This window comes from Cnephaeus nilssonii (assembly GCF_951640355.1).
Source record: "Cnephaeus nilssonii genome assembly, chromosome: 2".
Lineage (NCBI taxonomy): Eukaryota > Metazoa > Chordata > Mammalia > Chiroptera > Vespertilionidae > Cnephaeus > Cnephaeus nilssonii.
In genome coordinates this window covers 28,484,921-28,505,201 of record NC_137073.1, presented here as the reverse complement: position 1 = coordinate 28,505,201, position 20,281 = coordinate 28,484,921, and the positions used below count along the sequence as shown (strand labels likewise).

The window sequence follows — 20,281 nt, the reverse complement described above, 5'->3', positions numbered from 1 at the left end:
GTTAATGGATTCCTGATTGCCAGTAAGTTAATGTAACTAGGTTCTATGAGTATAATTAGTTGTGAGTTCTTGGGGAGGTATTGACTACATCTTATTCATCTCAGCTTTCCACATAGCATCTACACTAATAAAAGAGAAATATGCAAATTGACCATACTTCTGCGATGAACATCAGCCAATCAGGAGTGAGTAAGCAAATTAACCCAACAAAGATGGTAGGTTAATTTGCATACACAGGCATGGAGCAGCCAGGCAGGGCAGGACGCCTGCTATGAGGGGGACGGTGGGGGGCGGAGGGAGGAGCAGTGCTCTGCCGGGAGCAAGGACTTGCAGGCTCCCGGGTGGCCAGGAGTGAAGCCAGGGGAAGGAAAGACTATTCTTGCATGGATCTTCGTACAACAGGCCTCTAGTATAACATAAAATGCTACATGCATTTTGAGCACTCAATAAATATCCATTAAGTGACCCCAGTAAAACTTTCTCACTAAAACCCCAAACAACTAACACTTTCCTATTATTAGAATAGTTGTCTTTCCTCCTGCTTCCAGTGTTAAAATATGAGTTGACTATATTTAGAAATACTAAAGTACAAAGTTCACTTCCTGTTTTCTCCCTCTGACCTTGCTCTTCTAAACCACTCGTTATTGATCAGTCTATTTCATCTGCCTCTGTCACTTTACACTCTTGTTGATAAATGAATCAGAATTTTTTTTGTAATTCCTTGCTCTCGTTGCACTAATTCTGTCCTAGACTCATTTTACATATGAGGAAACTGAAGTTCAAAAAGGATAAGTAGCTTACTTAAGGTATCAATATTTGGAAAATTGTTGAGCAAGTAGGAACCTAAAACTGACTCTAAAACTGTGATGACTACTCCATGGTACTTCCCAGACAGTGGGTCTGGCATGAACCAAAAGCCATGTATGCAACAAGTATGGTGCAAATTAAAGTGAATCTGACATTGTTATAAGGCTTTCATTACATATGAAATTAAAAATATACCTAGCTTTTGTTTTGTTTTTAATTCAGGATTACATCTTAAAAATTTACATAAAAAGTTACAAAGATGCATTTATAAACAACATTTGTAAGAAGTAAACTATAGCTGCCTTGGAGACAGCCCCCTTCACAGCAGTTCCAGAGCCAAAGGAGGGGAGTACAATGTCTGGAAAAGGAAGTCCAGGGGTCCGTGAGGCTCACGTTAGTTATGAGTGATGACAAAGACTTTAAGATATCCGTGTGTGCTTGCAAACTCAGTCTCAACATCCTTGGGGACAAAAAAGCCCCAAAGAGATTCCAGCTGCAGAGAATAATATCACAGCAAATGACTGATGGCATCTGCACGATAAAAACCTACAGGAACACACTCCTTCTCAGGACTGTTCATTTATTCAACACATTATAGACAGTGGAGGAAATGGGTTTTGCTGGCTAACAACTAGCTTCTGATGCTGATACGATATAGAGCCTTCAATGTGACCCACGAACATCAGGTTGGCCAGAATACACAGGGCTTCATCGATGTCCATGTTTTCCACTGAATTTCCATGAATTTCAAAGCAACTAGAAAAGCATCCAGAAATAACTGGTGTGTTGAACAAGTACACTTTCTTAAAAAGATTCCTCCTGGTGATTATCTTCAGCTTTTCAAAATTAAGGAAGATACCACAGCAAATAAAAATAGGGCTCGTGCTTCATCAGAACCTCATTTAATAGGAGACTGCCTTCACTTACAGCTTTGATTACTTCAACAAACTGCATGAGATGATACTTTCTCAAATGCTCAATGGTTGGCATATGACCCAATAGCATTTTTACTGGAAATAAATATATCAGAATCATCCTTTTGTTCTTCTGATTTAAATGGTGACAGTGCTCAAAGGCACAGGACAGCGAACATGGCCATCGAACATGGTCTTTCATCCAACATGGTACCTGTATGTCACCCTCTGCGCTGTGCTATAATCATCTTTCAGGTTTGAGCTGTCCATAGCTCTGATGAGCAGTTTACACAAATGGGGTTTGTTGATCTATCATTATTATTATCATCATTAAATCCTCACCCTAGGAGTGAGCTTATTTTCCCATTGTTTTTAGAGAAAGTGGGGAGGAGAGAGAGAAAAACAACAATTGAGAGAGACACACATCAATTGGTTGTCTCCCACACGCACCCCGACCGGGGGCAGGATCCAACCTGCAACCCAGGTATGTGCCCTTGATAGGAATCAAACCCACAACCCTGCAGAGTACAGGCCATTGCTCTACCCACTGAGCCATGCCAGCCAGGGTGAGTTTGTTGATCTTAAAGTAAATCTTGAATAACTGATTCACCAGAAATAGTATCCCCCACTTCTTAGCATCCTCTTTACCAGCATGAGTGTCACTGGCACAGACAGGAAAATAGCTCATCAACAATTCAGCCGCTTTTACCAACATTTCCCCAACTTTGCTTTTTCCTTTCTTTTCCAACTGCTGATCTGCATTACTGGCAAATACTTAAAGGTCAAGCATAATTGCATACATGCCAGGCAGAGCCCAGTTTTCGTTTTCTCCTTTGGTGAGGCCAACGGAAGCCGTGGATTGGCAACATGAGGATACTTGGAAGACACCAGCTCCACACAGGATGCCCAGTCTCTCGTGTCGACTGCTTCATAAACCTACTATAGGTAGTGATGTGCGCCATGACAATGCCCATCGCCGGGACCGAGTGGAGCCAAAAATATATGAATTATCCTATTATGATCATTTCAAGCCTAATTAGACAGATAGGAAAAAATTCTAAATCTATGTATACATTGTGCTTTGTTTGCATAAATGAGCAGCATGCATATTTGCATACTTTCTCCAAGTCCCTGAAGCTCTCATCTAGATGAGATTAAGAATAGAGAACTAGCCGTGGCTGGTGTGTTCAGTGGTTAGCGCATCAACTGGCACACCAAAGGGTCGTGGGTTCAATACCCAGTTAAGGGCATGTACCTGGGTTGCATGTTCGATCCAAATCCTGGTCGGGGCACATGTGGGAGGCAACCAATCAATGTGTCTCTCTCACATCAATGTTTCTCTTTCTCTCTTCGCCTCTCTCCCTCCCTTTCACTCTCTTTAAAAAAAAAAAATCAATGGAAAAAATATCTTCGGATGAGGATTAATAACAACAACAAAAAAGAATGGAGAACAAGATCTGGTCCAAAGAGATAATAGATATATACAGAAGCTAGAAATTAGCATGTTCTTTATCAGCTTAATTTAACTTTAGCATAGTCACTCTCACATATAAGTTCCCACTTTATGAGAAATTATGCCTCTCACACAGTTACTCAGAGCTGAAATTCTGTGATCTCTATCAAAAGCTGGACATCAAGAGGAGAGGGAATCAAGATGGCAGTGTAAGTAAATGCCAGTAACTCGCCGCCTCCCACAATCACATCAAAGTTACAACTAAAATACAGAACAACCATTATTCAGAACCACCTGAAATCTTGCTGAATGGAAGTCTTACAACTAGAGAAGTAAGAAGAAAGTACATTGAGACTGGTAGGAGGGGCGAAAGCACGGAACAGGCTAGTCCCACACCTACATGTGGCGTGTTTTTAATCGGGAGGGATATCTCAGCTGCAGAGGCCTCCTGTGGGAACAAAGGGCTCCCAACCCCACACCAGACCCTCAGCCCAGAGTTCTAGAGCTGGGAAGACAAGTCCCCATAACTTGGGGCTGTAAAAACCAACAGAGAATGTGGCTGAGTAACACGAAGGCTGCTGGAGCCCAGGAAGTTCTTACATGTCCCGCTTCCTCTCAGCTCCAGCACTGGGCAGTGGCTTTTGGGGGATCCAGGGACATACAGGGAGGAGGAATGGGACTGTCTGGCATTGGGGCAGGAACTTGAGGGTGGCTTTCTCCCAGACAAGGGTGCTCACAGGGGTCATTGTTCCTGTGCTGTGACCTTCCCTGTTGCAGAGCTGACTATTAGCCATATCTGAGTTTACACCAGCATGGCTCACATTGTTTGCTCCACCCTAGTGATTACCTGAGACCCTGCCCCATTCAATTTGCAGCCCCACCCAAGCTGTTGGCAGTAGCTTTTCTACATGAACAGCCTGTCCTGGCTCAGGCTTCAGACTTTGCTAAAATTTCTCAAACAAGCAGCAGCTAGTGTCAGCATGCCTCAAATCTATCAGTAAAAGGCACAAGACCCTGCACTAGCACCAGCCTGCCTTGCTTCACAGCTGGGCCTTGCCTGAGCACTTCCAAGCTCAATACAAGTAGCATCCATCTGCAGATATCTCTGTAGCTCCTGCCAGGTAGCCTCAGGCAGTGGCTGACTTTACACCTCCCAGGAGGCCCCAGAGCCAGTGCACCCAGTGGACAGCTTCAGACCATACCAGATTACAACTCTACACATCCACAAGTGACACACTCGAGGGGAGACTCAGTGAGCAACAAAGTCCCACTGAAAGAAGTCCTGCTCCATAGGGGTGTCTTCTGCACAGCAACTCTTCCACTGTAGTCATAGCTGGTCCTCACAGCCAGTTGACCTGGAGGTCAATCTCTCACAGTGGTGTCAACAGCAATCAGGGCTCAACTACAATAAGACTGTGCACACAGCCCACACAGGGATGCACCTAGAGTGCCCAGCTCAGGTGACTGGGGAGGCTGAGCCACTGGGCCCTACAGGACACCTACTACACAGGCCACTCTACCAATTCCAGGAGACATAGCAGCTCTACCTAATACATAGAAACAAACACAGGGAAGCAGCCAAAATGTGGAGACAATGAAAACATGTCACAAATGAAAGAAATGGAAGCAAGAAAACTACTGGATAGAGAGTTCAAAACCATGGTTATAAGGTCACTGAAGGATCTTAATGAGACCTTCAAGGGACTCAAAGAAAGCTTTAAGGGACTTAGTAAGACTTTCAAGAATCTTAGTGAGAATCTCAAAGACATGAAAAGGACCAGTCAGAAATTAAGCACATACTAACTGAAATAAAGAATAATTTACAGGGATTCAACAGTAAAGTAGAAGATTCTGAGAATTAAATCAATGACTTGAACTATGAAAAAGCAAAAAACACCCAATCAGAAGAGCAAAAAGAAAGAAGAATCAAAAAATATGACAATAGTGTAAAGAGCCTCTGGGACAACTTCAAGCATAACAACATTCACATTATGGGGGTGCCAGAAGAAGAGAGAGAGCAAGATATTGAAAACCTATTTGAAGAAATAATGACAGAAAACTTCCCCTACCTGGTGAAATAAATAGACTTACAAGTCCCAGAAGCTCAGAGAGTCCCAAACAAGAACCTAAAGAGACCCGGACCAAGACACATCAAAATTAAAATGCCAAGGGCTAAAGACAAAGAGAGAATATTAAAAGCAGTTAGTTACCTACAAAAGAGAACTCATATGACTGTCAGCTGATTTCTCAACAGAAACTTTGCAGACTAGAAGGGAGTGGCAAGAAATATTCAAAGTGATGAATAGCAAGGACCTACAACCAAGATTACTCAGCAAAGCTATAATTTACAATTGAAGGTCAGATAAAGAGCTCCACAGACAAGAAAATGCTAAAGAAGTTCATCACCACCAAACCAGTATTACATGAAATGTTGAAGAGTATTCTTTAAGAAGAGGAAGAATAAGAAGAAAAAAAGATAAAAATATGAACAATCAAATGGCAATAAATACATATCTATCAATAAATATATATCTATCTATAAAATCAAAGTAAACAAACAAGAAACCTAATGATCAAAATAAACTGATGAGTAAAATAGAATCAGAGACATGATGAGTAAAATGGAACAGACTGACGACTCTCAGAGGGAAGGGGGGTGGGTGGGAAAAGATTAACCAAAGATCTTATATGCATATATGGACACAGACAACAGGGTGGTGAAGGCCTGGGGCAGGGCGGGCATTGGGGGGGATAAAAGGGGGACATCTGCAATACTCTCAACAATAAAGATTTTTTTAAATAAAAAATAAAAAGCTGGACATCAAATCTTTGATCAGAAACCACTATTATAACAATCTGTATTGGAGATTTTTATCTTCCTGTATCTTTCCAAGGATTATATAATGTAGTGTGTGCACAACCATGTATTGTTATTTAATTTTTCCAGAGTATACAATTTCCTCCAATTCAATAATGGATGAATAAAAAGCAAACCCCAGTCACAATACCTAAAATGTTTAACATTCTTTCAGTGAACCTTACTCCTACACTTCAATTAACAAATGTGTATTGAGCATATAAATGGGTATGATTCATCATGTACCTTCAAAGAACTAGCAACTTAGCTGGGATAGAAGACAAGAAACTATGTGATGAAATAATAAGATGGTAATACAAAAGGTATGAAAAAGGACATACAGGATTATATCCAGGGGCTACAGAGAAAGAAAATTATATCAGAATGAATTTTAAAAGATAAGCAGGACTCCCACTGTGGGAGTGAGGGAAATAAAGAGTGTCTTGAGCAGAGAAAATAAGATAACAGGAAGCCTCAAGGTGGAAAAGAATAGCACAGATTCAGAAAATATTAAGCAATAAACATAGCCAGAGTGTAGGGAAATAATAGCACATAAAACCATAATTGTATAATCTCAGAGTTCTCAGTAATCGAAACAATCTGCTAAAATTTAATGCATAACCCCCTCAAACTACATTTAAAAAAAAGGCCGGAGGAAGCATATCCAGCATGGGAAAGTAAGGCACTCCAAAAGTCTGATCCTCCGTAAAAGTAATGAGAAGACTAGCAAAATGCAAACTCAACTTTTTCAGAAATCTGAAAATTAACCAAAGGCTTGCAACAATCCAAGAAACATTTATCCAACAAAAACAGCTGACTTTCAGTAAGCAGAACAAGATTTACGGCATTTTAATTCTCCCAATTCCCTTTACCCAGCTCTGTGGAAGACTTGGAAACCAATACTATCTAATAAAGAGGAAATAGGCTAATTGACTGTCATGCCCTCACAAAAATGGCAGCGCACAGCCAATAAGGAGGGAATATGCTAATTGACTGCCACACCCTCAAAGATGGCGGCGCCCACAGCCACAAGATGGCAGCACCCAGTCTCCTCAGCCCCGCCAGAGTGCCTGCCTCCAGAACCCCCCAGTCCCCTCTACCCCCCAGCTGTCCAGGGCTGGCCGGAGGCGCAGGCAAGCCTTAGATGTTGGCTGCCCAGCCACCCAGGGCTGGCCTGAGGAACGACCAAACAACTGAACAAGCAGGCTGCATGAGGCAACCGGCCGGCAGGTGGGGCAGTTGGGGGTGACCAGGTGGGGGTGCAGTTGGGAGCAACCAGGCCAGCAGGGGGGGGGGGGGGCAGTTGGGGGTGACTAGGCTGGCAGGGGGGGCAGTTAGGAGCGACCAGGCAGGCAGGCAGGTGAGTGATTAGGAGCCAGCGGTCCAGGATTGTAAGAGGGATGTCCAACTGCCGGTCCAGGATTGTGAGGGGGATGTCCGACTCAGTCGGACATCCCCTGAAGGGTCCCGGATCGGAGAGAGTGCAGGCTGGGCTGAGGGGACCCCCTCCCTGCATAAATTTCGTGCACCAGGCCTCTAGTAACCTATAAGCATGATAGCTGTGAAGAACAGCAGCCCAGCAACTATTTAAGAATAGGTTAGGAGCTCCCCCAAACCCACATTTCCAAAGAACTGTCACTACTTAACCTATCTGGAAAAGCTACATTCTCAGGGCTTATCTTTATTGGACCTGAATCAGAGCGCCCTCAATGTGACATTCCTATGCCCAGGGCATTTGTTAAAAATATTGAGACAGCCGAAACCGGTTTGGCTCAGTGGATAGAGCGTCGGCCTGTGGACTCAAGGGTCCCAGGTTCGATTCCGGTCAAGGGCATGTTCCTTGGTTGCGGGCGCATCCCCGGTGGGGGGTGTGCAGGAGGCAGCTGATCGATGTTTCTCTCTCATCGATGTTTCTGGCTCTCTATCCTTCTCTCTTTCTCTCTGTAAAAAATCAATAAAAATATATTTTTTAAAAAAAATTGAGACAATTTATTTTTATTGTTTTCTTTTCTTTGTAAGTTGTGTTTATTTGTATTTCTGTACCCAAAATACATGTATATTTTATTTTTATTGAGTTTCTTGGGATGACATTGGTTAATAAAATTACATAGTTTTCAGGGGCATAATTCTATCATTCACCACCTGTATTTTGTATTGTGTGTATACCACCCCAAGTCAAGTTTCCTTCCATCACCATTTATCCCCCCTTTACCCTTTTCTACTTCCCCTACTCCCCTTTCCCTCTGGTAATCACCATACTGTTGTCTAAGACAATTTTTAATTGAACTGTTTTATTTTTAAGATTTTTAAATTGCAATTTAACATAGTGGTTACACATTTATATAACTTATAAAATGAACTTTCCAATAAGTCTAGTACCCCCAGATACCATAGTTATTACAATATTTTTTACTACATTCCATGTACTGTACTTTACATCACCATGACCATTTGTAACTGCCAATTTGTACTTCTTAATCCCTTCATCTTTTTCACGCATCTCCCCAAGCCCCACCCACCTGGCAACCATCAGTTTGTTCCCTGTATCTAGGAGTTTGTTTCTCTTTTGTTTGTTCACTTCAGGTTTTTTAGATTCCATATTAAGTGAAATCATATGGTATTTGTTTTTCTGTTTGACTTTTTTCAATACCCAACAAGGTTCATCCTTTTTGTTGCAAATGGTAAGATTTCATTCTTTTATGGCCAAGTAATATTCTACTGTACATATGTATCATATCTTCTTTATCCAATCACCTATTAATGAACACTTAGGTTGCTTCCATACCTTGTGTTTTGGATTTCTTCAAATAAATACCAGGAAGTGGAACTGAGTCATAAGGTACTTCTATTTTTAACTTTTTGAGGAACCTCTATACTGTTTCCCATATGGCTGTACCAATTTGCAATCCCACTAACAGTGCAGGAGGGTTCCCTTTTCTCCTCAACTTATACTTGTTGTTTGTGGATGTATTGATAATAGCCATTTTGACAGGTATGAGGTGATATCTCATTGTGGTTCCATTTCTCTGATGATTAGTGACATTGAGCTTCTTTTCATATGTCTATTGGCCATCTGTATGTCATCTGGAAAAATGTCTATTTAGGTCCTTTGCCCATTTTTAAAATGGAATGTTTGTCTTTTTTGGTGTTACCTGTATGAGTTCCTTACATATTTTGGATATTAACTCCTTATTGGATATATCATTGCCAAATATCTTCTCCTATTCATTAGGTTATCTTTTCATTTTGTAGATGGTTTCCTTTGCTGTGCAAAAACTTTTTAGTTTGATTTCATATGTGTGAGTCTTGATTTTTTATTCATTCAGCCACACCATGTCTTTTAATTGGAGCATTTAATGCACTTACAGTTAAAGTGATTATTGATCGGTATGTAGTTATTGTCACTTTATTATTCATATTTTGTATCTTTTTTTTCTTCTTCTTCAAGAAATCCCTTTAATGTTTCTTGTAATACTGGTTTGGTGGTGGTGAGTTTCTTTAGTTTCTTTTATTGTCTGGGAAGCTCTTTATCTCTCCTTCAATTCTAAATGATAGCCTTGTTTGGTAGTAGTTTCCTTGCTTTTCATCACTTGGTTGTAGTTTCCTTGCTTTTCATCACTTTGAATATTTCCCCCCAATCAGCTGACAGTCTTATCAGGCTCCCTGGTATGTAACTAACTGCTTTTCTCTTGCTGCTTTTAAGATTCTGTCTTTGCCTTTAACTTTTGGCATTTTAATTATGATGTGTCTTGGTGTGGGCCTCTTGGGATTCATCTCATTTGGGACTTTTTGGGTTTCCTGAACTAGTATGTCTATTTCCTTTGTCAGGATAGAGAAATTTTTAATTATTATTCTTCAAATAGGTTTTTTAATCCCTTGCTCTCTCTTCTCCTTCTGGTGTCCCTATAATGTGAATGTTTGTATGCTTGAAATTGACACTGAGGACTCTTATATTATTCTCATTTTTTAAATTTTTTCTTTTTACTGTTCTAATTGGATGTTTTCTGCTGCCTTTTCTTCTAAATCACTGATTTCGATCCTCTGCTTCATCTACTCTACTGTTCTTTTCAGCTCATATATTCCTCATTTCAGTTATTGTATTCTTCACTTCTATTTTTTAATAATCTCTGTGTCCTTTTTATGTTATACCTCTTAGTTGAAATTCTCACTGAGTTCATCTATTCTTTTCTTAAGTTCACTTTAACCAGTGTTTTGAACTCTGCATCTGATAGACTGCTTGCCTCCATTTTGTTTAGTTCTTTCCCCCCGCCCCCCCTGTCATTTCATGTGGGATGTGTTTCTTTGTCTTCCCATTTTGGCTGCCTGGGTTTGTTTCTACATATTATATAGATCTGATAAGTCTCCCAGTGTTAGGAGGGTGACTTTATGTACTAGGTGTCCCGAGGAGCCCAGTGGCACAGTATCTCTGGTCACCTGAGCCGGGTGTTCCAGGGATGTCCCTTGTGTGAATTACATGTACCTTCCTGTTGTGATTGAGCCTTGACTGCTATTGGCACACCAGTGCATGGGATTGATCCTCAGGCTGACTGGTTATGAGGACTGGCCATTATTACAATGGATGAGCTGTTTTGTGGAGGGCTGATCCCCCAAAGTGGGATTCACTGCTGCAGGGCTCTGGTGCCTGCTGAATCCACCCTTTAGGCATGTTGTCTGTGGAGTTAACTGGGTAGTGCTCTTGTATAGTCTGAAGCTGGCCACCAAGTTTGTTGATTCTGGGGCCTCTTGCAAGAGGTTCTGATGCAGACCCAGATCAGCTGTAGCTTGTGGCTGGCCTGGGGCCACCTGGTAAGAGCTACAAAGTGACTTACAATTGGTAGCTGTCTGTGCTGGGCTTGGAGGTGCCTGGGAATGGCTAGGCTGCCAAGCGTGGCCAGCTGCCACTAGTGCCAGACTGGGAGTCACTTAGCAAGAGGCATAGGGCATGCTGAGTCCAGGTGCTGCTTGGGGTTTGTGAACCTTTGAGAGATATTAGGCAAGTCCAAGACATGGGCTGGGGCCACCACTTGTAACAGCCACTGAGGGAGATTCAGCCTATGCATGAGCTGGGTGGGACAGGTTCTCAGGGAATTAAGAGTGTAGGGAGTTCGATGGACACTCAGATTTGGAGCCCACCTGCATCTGCCTGCTTTGTGAGGAGAGGGTTCCACAAAGGAACAAAATGGCTGAGAGAGCTGCCCCTCCAGCCCTGGTCCTGAAGTCAGACAATGCAGTTCCTCCCCATATGTCCCTGGTGCTTTTTGAGCTGCTGCCCAGTGCTAGAACTCAAGTGACTGTGTCCATCATTAAGTAAGTCCATGTGGGGGCCCTTTAAGAGGAACACCTGGGCCCTAGCTGGTTTGGCTCAGTGGATAGAACGTCAGCCTGTGGACTAAAGGGTCCCAGGTTCGATTCCGGTCAAGGGCACATGCCTGGATTGTGGCCTCGAACCCCAGTAGGGGGCGTGCAGAAGGGAGCCGATCAATGATTCTCTCTGAGATCAATAAAAAATATATATATATAAAAAGAGGAACACCCGGGATTCCAGCAGCCCTCTATCTCAGCCAAATGGAATCCCTCCTGATTTTCACAGCCAGATGCTGTGGGGACTCCTGTTCCCAGCACTGGTGCTCTGGACTGAGAATCCAGGTATGGGGATTACACCCCAGCTCCTCAGGGGTACCTCCACAGCCAAGATATCCTTCCCAATTCTTAACTGCCACATGTGGGTATGGGGCCAGCCTATTTCACATCTCCATCCCTCTAACCAGGCTTGACTTAGCTTTTTTATATCCTTAGTTATAAGAGTTCTGTTGAGCTAGTCTTCAGTTGGTTCTCACTAGTGGGTGTTCTATAATTTAGTTGTAATTCTGATGTGGTTATGGGAGGAGGCTAGCACAGTGTTTACCTACTCTGCCATCTCAGAAACTGAGATAATTGTTTAATTAGCTGTCTGCAGTGACAGTAACAGTTGAGGCAAACAAGACATTGATCAAACACTTAAAAAACTGAGGAATGAGTTGTACATAATAGGGCTTAGAAAAGCTCCAATATATTCTTGGAAACCTAGAAAGCATGCACATGCCCAGGAAAGACTTGGGAAGGCTCTCATCTCTAGCTGACCTTGATGTTCTGCACAAGCAGAAAGTGTAGGCTAAGGCACAGTGTGAACTGCATGAAGGAAGTCAAAACACACACACACACACACACACACACACACACACACACGCGCAAAGGCTGGGAGACTAATAGTTTCAAGACATTTAAGGAAATCTGTCCAATCAGTAGATGACCACTAGGCTAACCAAGCAGAGACTTCAGTGATTATATAGGATAAAGAATATAGACTTTACAGAGTTAGACCCAAAAAGCAACAACAAACTTTGGGGGAGAAAGGTTTGATTTCCAGTGTAGCCACATTATATTATTTAAAGTGTCAATTTTCAGCCCCGCTGGCATGGCTTGGTGGTTGGGCATCAACCTAAACCAGGAGCTCATGGTTCAATTTCCAGTCAGGGCATATGCCCAGATTGTGGGCTCTATCCCCATTGTGAGGCGTGCTGGAGGCAGCCAATCAATGATTCTTTCTCATCATTGATGTTTCTGTCTCTCTCTCTCTCCCTCTCCCTTCCTCTCTGAAATCAATAAAAATATATTTTAAAAATACAGTATCAATTTTCAACAACAACAAAAAAACTATGAGATACATAAAGATATAAGAAAGTATTGTCCATACACAGGTGAAAAGGTGAAGTCAATAGAAACTATTCCTGAGGTAGCCCAGATGTTGGACTTACTAGACAAAAACTTTAAATCAAATCAGCTATTGTAAATATGTTCAAAAAACTAAAGAAGACCATATCTAAATAATTAAAGAAAATTATGAGAATTATTTCTCACTAATAAAGAATGTCACTAGAAATACTTTTTTTTAAAGAACCAAAGAGAAATTCTAGAGTTGAAAAGTACAATAAGTGAAACAAAAAATGCACTAGAGGGGCTCGACAGCAGATTTAAGCTAACAGAAAAATCAGCTAGCTTAATAGATAGATCAATTTTCTAGTCTGAAGAACAGAAAGAAAAAGAAATGAAGAAAAATGAACTGAGCTTCAGACCTGTGACATATCATCAAGCATACCAAAATATGCATAAAGTCCCAAAGACATAAAGAGGGGAAAAATCAAATTTATATAAATAAATGGCTGAAAACATCCTAAATTCAATGAAATACATTAAACTCCCAAGGAACTAGATAAACACCAAATAGGATACACTCTAAGATATGTGCACATAGACACATTATAATCAAACTGACAAAAGCTAAAGACAGGATCTTGAAGGCACCAAGAGAAAAGTGACTCATTTATATATATAAAAGCCTAAGCGACCAGCCAACCGACCAACTGGCTGCTATGATGTGCACTGACCACCAGGGGGAAGAAGCTCAAAGTAGAAGCTGACGAGCTGCGGTGACTTGGCAGCTATGGTTCTCAGGTAACACACCCGGAACCAGAGAGGAGGGAGCCTGATTTCGGGGTGCATCACCTGAGAACGGCCCTCTTGCAATCCAGGACCCCTTGAGGGATGTCAGAGAGCCAGTTTTGGCACAATCCCCACAAGCCACGCCGAGAGACCCCACCAGTGCACAGCACCAGGCCTCTAGTCACATATAAAATCCTCAGTAAGATAAAAAGCTGACTTCTCAAGGAAAACCACAGAGGCCTGAGGCAATGGGATGACATATTCATGGAGCTAAAAGAACTATCAATCATTAATTCTATACCTAACAAAACCATCCTTTTAAAAATAAAGGATAAATTAGAAGATCCCCAGTAAACAAAACTGAGAAGAACTGTTGTACAAAAAATAAAGGGAGTCGTTAAGGCTAAAATGAAAAGACACTAGTCAGTAACCCAAATCCACATGAAAAGAATAAACAGCACCAATAACAATAACTACACAAATAAATACAAAAGACAGTATAAACTCATGTTTGTTTCTAAATCTTTTCTGTTTCTATCTAAATTAAAAGACAGCCCAACTGGCGTGGTGCAGTGGTTGTCGACCTATGAACCAGGAGGTCACGGTTCGATTCCTGGTCAAGGCATATGCCCAGGGAGTGGGCTGGATCCCCTGTGTGGGGCATGCAGGAGGCAGATGATCAATGATTCTTGCTCATTATTGATGTTTCTATCTCTCTCTTCCTCTCCCTTCAATCAATAAAAATATATTTAAAAAACAATAATAAATTAATTAATTAAAAGACAACTGCATATAGCAATAATTTTAAAACCATCAATGGGCTTTTAATGTAAAATATGTAATTGAATGACAATAAGAATACAAAGGAAGGGAAGTGAACAGAGCTCTATTAAAGTAAAGGTTTTACATACTATTGAAATTAAGTTGGTATTAATCCAAAGTAAATTGTTTTAAAATATTAATTGTAATCACCAGGAAAATAAAGAAAAGTTGCAAAAGAAATAATAAGCTAATTGAAGTATACACTGAAAAACCCTATATAATAAAAGCCTAATATGCTAAGTGTCCAGTCAGCCGTTCAACCAATCAAAGCATAATATGTTAATGATATGCTAAGGATGCTCAACCGCTCACTATAATGTGCACTGACCACCAGGGGGCAGACACTCCAACCAGTAGGTGAGCTTGCTGTTGGGGTCCGGCCAATCGGAACTGAGCGAGATGGACCAGACACTCCCTGGAGCCCTCCCGCAGTCCCTCCCCGTCTGGCCAACCTCCTGCGTCCCTTCCCAGCCCAGATCATGTACCAGTGGGGTCCCTCAGACTGACCTACACCCTCTCGCAATCCAGGACCCCTCGGGGGATGTTGGAGAGACGGTTTCGGCCTGATCCCGCAGGCCAGGCCGAGGGATCCCACTGGTGCACGCCTCTAGTATTCAATAAGGAAAGCAGTAATGAAGGAATAGAGAAACTAAAAAGTCATATAGAAAACAAATAGCAAAATGGCAAGACATACAGATAACAAATAGCAAAATATAAATCTGAATGGACTGGTAATTACATTAAGTGTAAATGGATTAAACACTCAAGAGGTAAGAAAGACTGTGCAAGTCTGAATGACTTGTCAGCAGCCAAGAAACAGCTGGTCAGCTTGCAAAACTGTGAGTTCATGATGTTTTACATTATTTACCAAAGTAATTCATTCAGCCAATTTTCATCAAGTTTCTAAAATATATCCAGCACTAGGTAAGACTGTGATAAAAAGATAAATAAGGCACTGTGATATAATAATTATTATAGAACAGAGTATAGTATATTAGGTCTTCATCCCTGGTTCCTAGCACAGAGCCCTATAATCCTTGGAATTTCTTATTATACACAATAAGTCGTCTTCAACCATATCTTGGAGGGTGGAGGTTGGTTGCCAAAGGAACCATCCCCTGACCTCCAGGGAGAAAGGGGCTGTAGATTAAGTTAATGACCTATGGTCAATTATTTAATCATTTAGGTCTGTGTGATAAAGCCTCCATAAAAACCCTAACTGAAGAGTTTTGGAGAGCTTCTGGACTGGTGAACACAAGATACTGGGAGGATGGCATGGCCAGAGAAGGCATGGCAACTCCATACCCCTTCCCATATCCTGCCCTATACATCTCTTCCATTTGCCTGTTACTGAGTTACAGCCTTTATAATAAACAAGTAATGACAAGTAAAGACCTTTTTTTTAATTATTATTTCTGTGAGCCTTTCTAGCAAATTATCAACCTGAGGAGGAGGTTGTGGAAAGCCCCAATTTATAGCCAGTTGGTATAAATTAAAGTACAGGTCACAACCTGAAACTTGCTACTGGCATCTGAAGCGAGGTGACTGAGTTCCTCCTGGTCTGTGCAGTCTGCAACTAACTCCAGATAATTAGTGTTATAATTGAGTTAAATTATAGGACACCTCGTTGGTGTCTAGAGAGTTGGAGAAATGCTTAATGTAAGGGGAAAACCCACATATTTAGTATAAGAAGTGTTGTGTGTAATGTAGAGGAAATAGTAGTTTATTTTTAGGCATGGTCCCAGACCTCAAGAAATTCCTAGTCTTGAGAAAAAATGGACCCATGAGAAATAAGTTAGAGAAAATGTGATCAGAGGTACATGTACTTTAATATATGTACAAAGTACCATGAAAATAAGCAAGTAATCATGCCAACAAAAATGAATTCATCCTGATTTTTAAAGGATGAGTTCAGTATTATAATTCCTTGGGGTTCTAGCACTCCCTCTTTGAGCTTTCAGCCCAGTTCTCAGCATTAGCTGCGTATTATTTACAACCACATAGGAAGCATTTTTTAAATGGCAAGGTCTGGCCCCACCCAGACCAAGTGAATCAGAATCTCTAGAAATACTTTGATCCCCTCATCCTTACACTTTAAAAGCTCCTGAGGTGGCTTTAAATTAGTGCCTGGGTTGAAAATGGCTGACACAGACTGTCTAGAAGAAACATAGCATAGGCCTCGACCAATCTCCTGGCAATGAGGAGGGAAAGAAAAGGATTGCAGGTGGAACAATAGGATCTACAACAGACTTAATGTCAGGAAAGAAGAGGGTTCTAAGCTTTCTAGGGTAAAGACCTTAAAATAGTGTCTGTGAATGTGATTGAGGGGACTATGAGTAGAGGGAAGGGAGAGGAAAAAATAACCAAGTTTAAAGTACCAAGTATCCAGTATATTTTTATTCAACAGACAGATGAAAAAAAGAAACACATGAAGTTCAAGAAAAATGGGGACTGAATATACATCTTTGAAAACCATAAATATATAGGTGCCATTGGAAGCCATGAGAAAAAGTGTAACACACAAGGAAATTAAAAAGAACAGAGAAAAGAATAAAAACTGAAATTCTAAAGAATACCACGTTAATGTGAAGGAACAAAAAGAGGGAAGCATCAAGGGAAGGTTTTTGTTTTTGTTTTGGATGTGGGCTGAGAGAAAAAACGAGAATAAAGCGGGAGGTCGGAGATGTTAGTCTTAGCTAGGAGGACTTCCTCTGATAAAAGAAAAGACAGAAATCAGATAGGTACAGGCACACAGGAAAATGAGACCCTTAAAGATTTCACAGCCAATGCCCATCAATTTCTTCTGTGAGGTAGGAGGCAAAATAAGCAATGAAAGGAACTCAGGAGTAGGACAAATGGTTAGAGGAGAATGGTAAAAATCTGTGGACAGCCATTTAGGCTTTTAGTACATAAGAGGAACCTAAAGGGCAAGTCAAAGCAAATCCAGGCAGTGAGAGTACAGTTGGAATCCAGGTTAGAACAGCACCAGCAGCTCAGTTACATGATTGTCTCCAGCCTGCTCTGGAGATCCCGGGAGTAGGAAAAAAGCCAAGTGTTTGATTCATCCAAGCTTGGAGACCATCATAGCAAATGTGGCAAGAATGGCTTGAGGCCAGTAACATTGCTCTTATAATTTTAAAAAGTCCAATTTATATTATTCTTTGAAAAATGGACTGCAGCTCTTTCGTCTGATAGCCAGAAAGTGTGTTCCCAGCCAGTGCCCAAGGGGGGGCCGTTGAGAGGTTAGAGGGGCAGTTGAGTGTGTGTGTGTGGGGGGGGAGTGGGTGTGTTAATTACTTTTACTTTAGAGAACTCGTCAGAATCGTCACTCCTAAGCTTTTTAAAAAAATTAACTTTAGAGAGAGAGGGAGGAAGGGAGAGAGAGAGAGAACCATTGATGTGACATTGGTTGCCTCCCATATGCGCTCTCACCACCGGGATAGAACAGACAACCTGGGTATATGCCCTGACCAGGAATCAAACCCCACACAGGGCTAGAACTGAGCCACACTGGCCAGGGCACTCCTCAGCATTTCTGAGCCCTTCAGCAATTGATGCCAAAAAGTCTAAACCCGATTCCTCCAAATTCTTAAAGAATGAAAATTCACCGCAGGACTGGACTAGCAGAGAGAGAAACACATTCAACACGTCTAACACACAATGCTAATTTCAGCGATGAGGTAGGGGCCCCTTCCTCCTACAAACAGATGGGGATGGGGAGGAGGGGAATAAGGGGGGAAATTATATGGCAAAGCTCACTAAGAATTGCTGACAACACCAATTCATATAGAATAGTATAAAACAGTAAATATAAAATATAAAACAATATATAACATAAAGATCACACTTGGGGTTCACGAATTCATCCTGCCACCACCCACACCACTCTTCAGGGAGCGGGTTATCTCTATGGATACTGGACCTCTTGCTACCACCATCTGGAGAGGAAGCACACAGGCCTGGAAGGAGCCTCAAAGACTAACGTGTGAGCATCCAGCACGCGCCAGACCTACTGTGTGCCAGGCTCCGGGCAAGGCACTCTACATGCTATGGTTGCAGCACACTTCAAGACGAATCAAGATGTCAGGACTACAGACCTGACATACAGGGGAGTATTAAAGTGACTGAAGGCTTCAAGTGTGAAGGAAGAAGTGTTCGCTAAGGTGGTTGGTGAAAAGTGAGGGGACAAGAGGCGAGTATGGAAAGGAAAGCATCTGGGAGCAAATGGGCATGTCCCAGGACATGGGGGGGGGGGGGGGGGGGCCGCCGGGGTGAAATGTGGAGAGTACACGGTATGAGGAGCGGGGACAGGGACAGGGGTGCGCCTGCAGAAGCGAAGCCCGGGAAGAGGTAAGGGCAGAAGTCCGATCCCGGCGGGATGATGCGAAGAGAAGGGGTCTCATCCTTCGAAGGCGCACGAAGGAATGGGGGGAAGCGGGAGCCGGGAAGCGGTGTCAGCCCGGAGAGAAGGAAGGGGAGAAGCGGGAGGCCCACCCCGGCGGGGGGCCAGCGGGCGACCCAGAAGCCGAGACCCGGAAACCCTGCCCCTGGGGGAAGGGGGTGCATGCAGGGGCGGCCCGGCCACAGCGTGGGGCGCCGCGCTTGGGGGGCGGGACTGGACAACTGCCCCGGGGCAAACCGGGAGATGTACCGGCAGAGGCGACGTGGGGCCGAGGGATGCCCGGCCGGAGCCGGCCGGGACCGGGCGCCAGGTGGGCGGCGGCGGGCGGGTCGCGGGCCGCGGCGAGCGCGGCGTCCCCCTTACCTGGGATGAGTGAGGAGCCGCCGCGCCGCCTCCCCAGCATCCTGGGCTCAGCCGCTTCTCCCACCGCCCTAGGCGGGGGCCATCCCGCCCGCCCGGGAGCCCGCCCTCACGGCCAGGCGCCAGCAGCGGCCAGCCCAGCCCGGCCCCTCGGAGCAGCGCGACGCGACCCGCGCCCGCGGCCGCCTCAACAGCGACTCCCGCAGTTGCTGCCTCGGTGCCGGCCGCCGAGCTCCCGGGCGGGCGCGGGATCACACGCCTGCGGGGATTGGCTGCCTGGGCGATGTGTCCGTCTCTCTGATTCGTCAGCTTCCCAGGCTCCCCACCGAGGAGGCGGAGCCGCGAGTTGCGCCGAGTCCCGCAGGCGCTGAGGGGCGGGGGTGGGTCTGACGTGGTGGTCGGGCGGGTGCCCCGCGTCTCTGCGAGTGCGCGCTCCTCGCAGGGACTCCCGGGGCGCCACCTGCTTGGGCGGGTTGTTGCTGGAGCAACGGCGTGCGTGGCCTGGATGGAGGGGAGCCGGGCGGAGGTGGTTGTCCGCGCGCAGCTCCAGCCCTTTACGTGGGTGGCCTTCATGCGTGAAACCCGGGGTTTCGGGAAGACCCCCATCTCTGTCCACTGCTTCAAATACCAACCATGTGCCCGCTACTAGCAGAGGAGCTTTCATCTCATAGGACAGAACTCACACATGCAAATAGGTTCCAACTATATTCCCTGCCACACAAACGTGTAAATGAGTGAGCAAATTCTGCCCCTGTTGCCGGGGAGAGGAGCTGATCCCTGAAAGGAAGAACTGAAAGCTAGGAAAGGAGAAAAGGGCAGAGAGGGAAGGGAAAGGGCTGAAATGTCACACTGAAAATTAACTGTTCCCGTTTACAATTCCTTCTGTGAAAATGAATAAAAGGAGTCTTGGCCATAGCTCAGTTGGTTAGAGCATTGTCACCACCATACGCCAAGGTTGTGGGCTCCATCCCCATTCAGGGCACATACAAGAATCAACCAATAAATGCATAAATAAGTGGAACATCATCAAGTCTCTCTCTCTCTCTCTCTCTCTCTCTCTCTCTCTCTCTCTCTCTCTCTCTCTCTCGTTTAAAATGAAGTAGGGAGACCCCTGAAGAGGAAATGCTCACTCAGTGCACCTTGCAGACTCCCAGAGGAAGGAGCTAATGGTTCTCACAAGGAAGAAG

At 43.6% G+C, this 20,281-nt stretch overlaps 1 protein-coding gene and 1 pseudogene across 3 annotated transcripts in view; both read right to left on the bottom strand.

Moving 5' to 3' along the window:
- Window positions 1-19,325, bottom strand: part of TPST1 (tyrosylprotein sulfotransferase 1) — an 89,605-nt gene extending 70,280 nt beyond the window's left edge. For both annotated transcript variants that reach the window (XR_013815177.1, XM_079799806.1), the window contains exon 1: window positions 19,098-19,325. The gene's annotated coding sequence lies outside the window, so the exon portion shown is untranslated. The remainder of the gene's footprint in view (window positions 1-19,097) is intronic.
- LOC307110467 (PCI domain-containing protein 2-like) lies at window positions 946-19,667 on the bottom strand (annotated as a pseudogene). Its single transcript has 3 exons — window positions 19,098-19,667; window positions 2,302-2,657; window positions 946-2,030 (listed from the first exon to the last, which is right to left on the bottom strand). The product of its transcript is annotated as a PCI domain-containing protein 2-like (transcript).
- Between the last annotated feature and the right edge of the window lie 614 nt (window positions 19,668-20,281).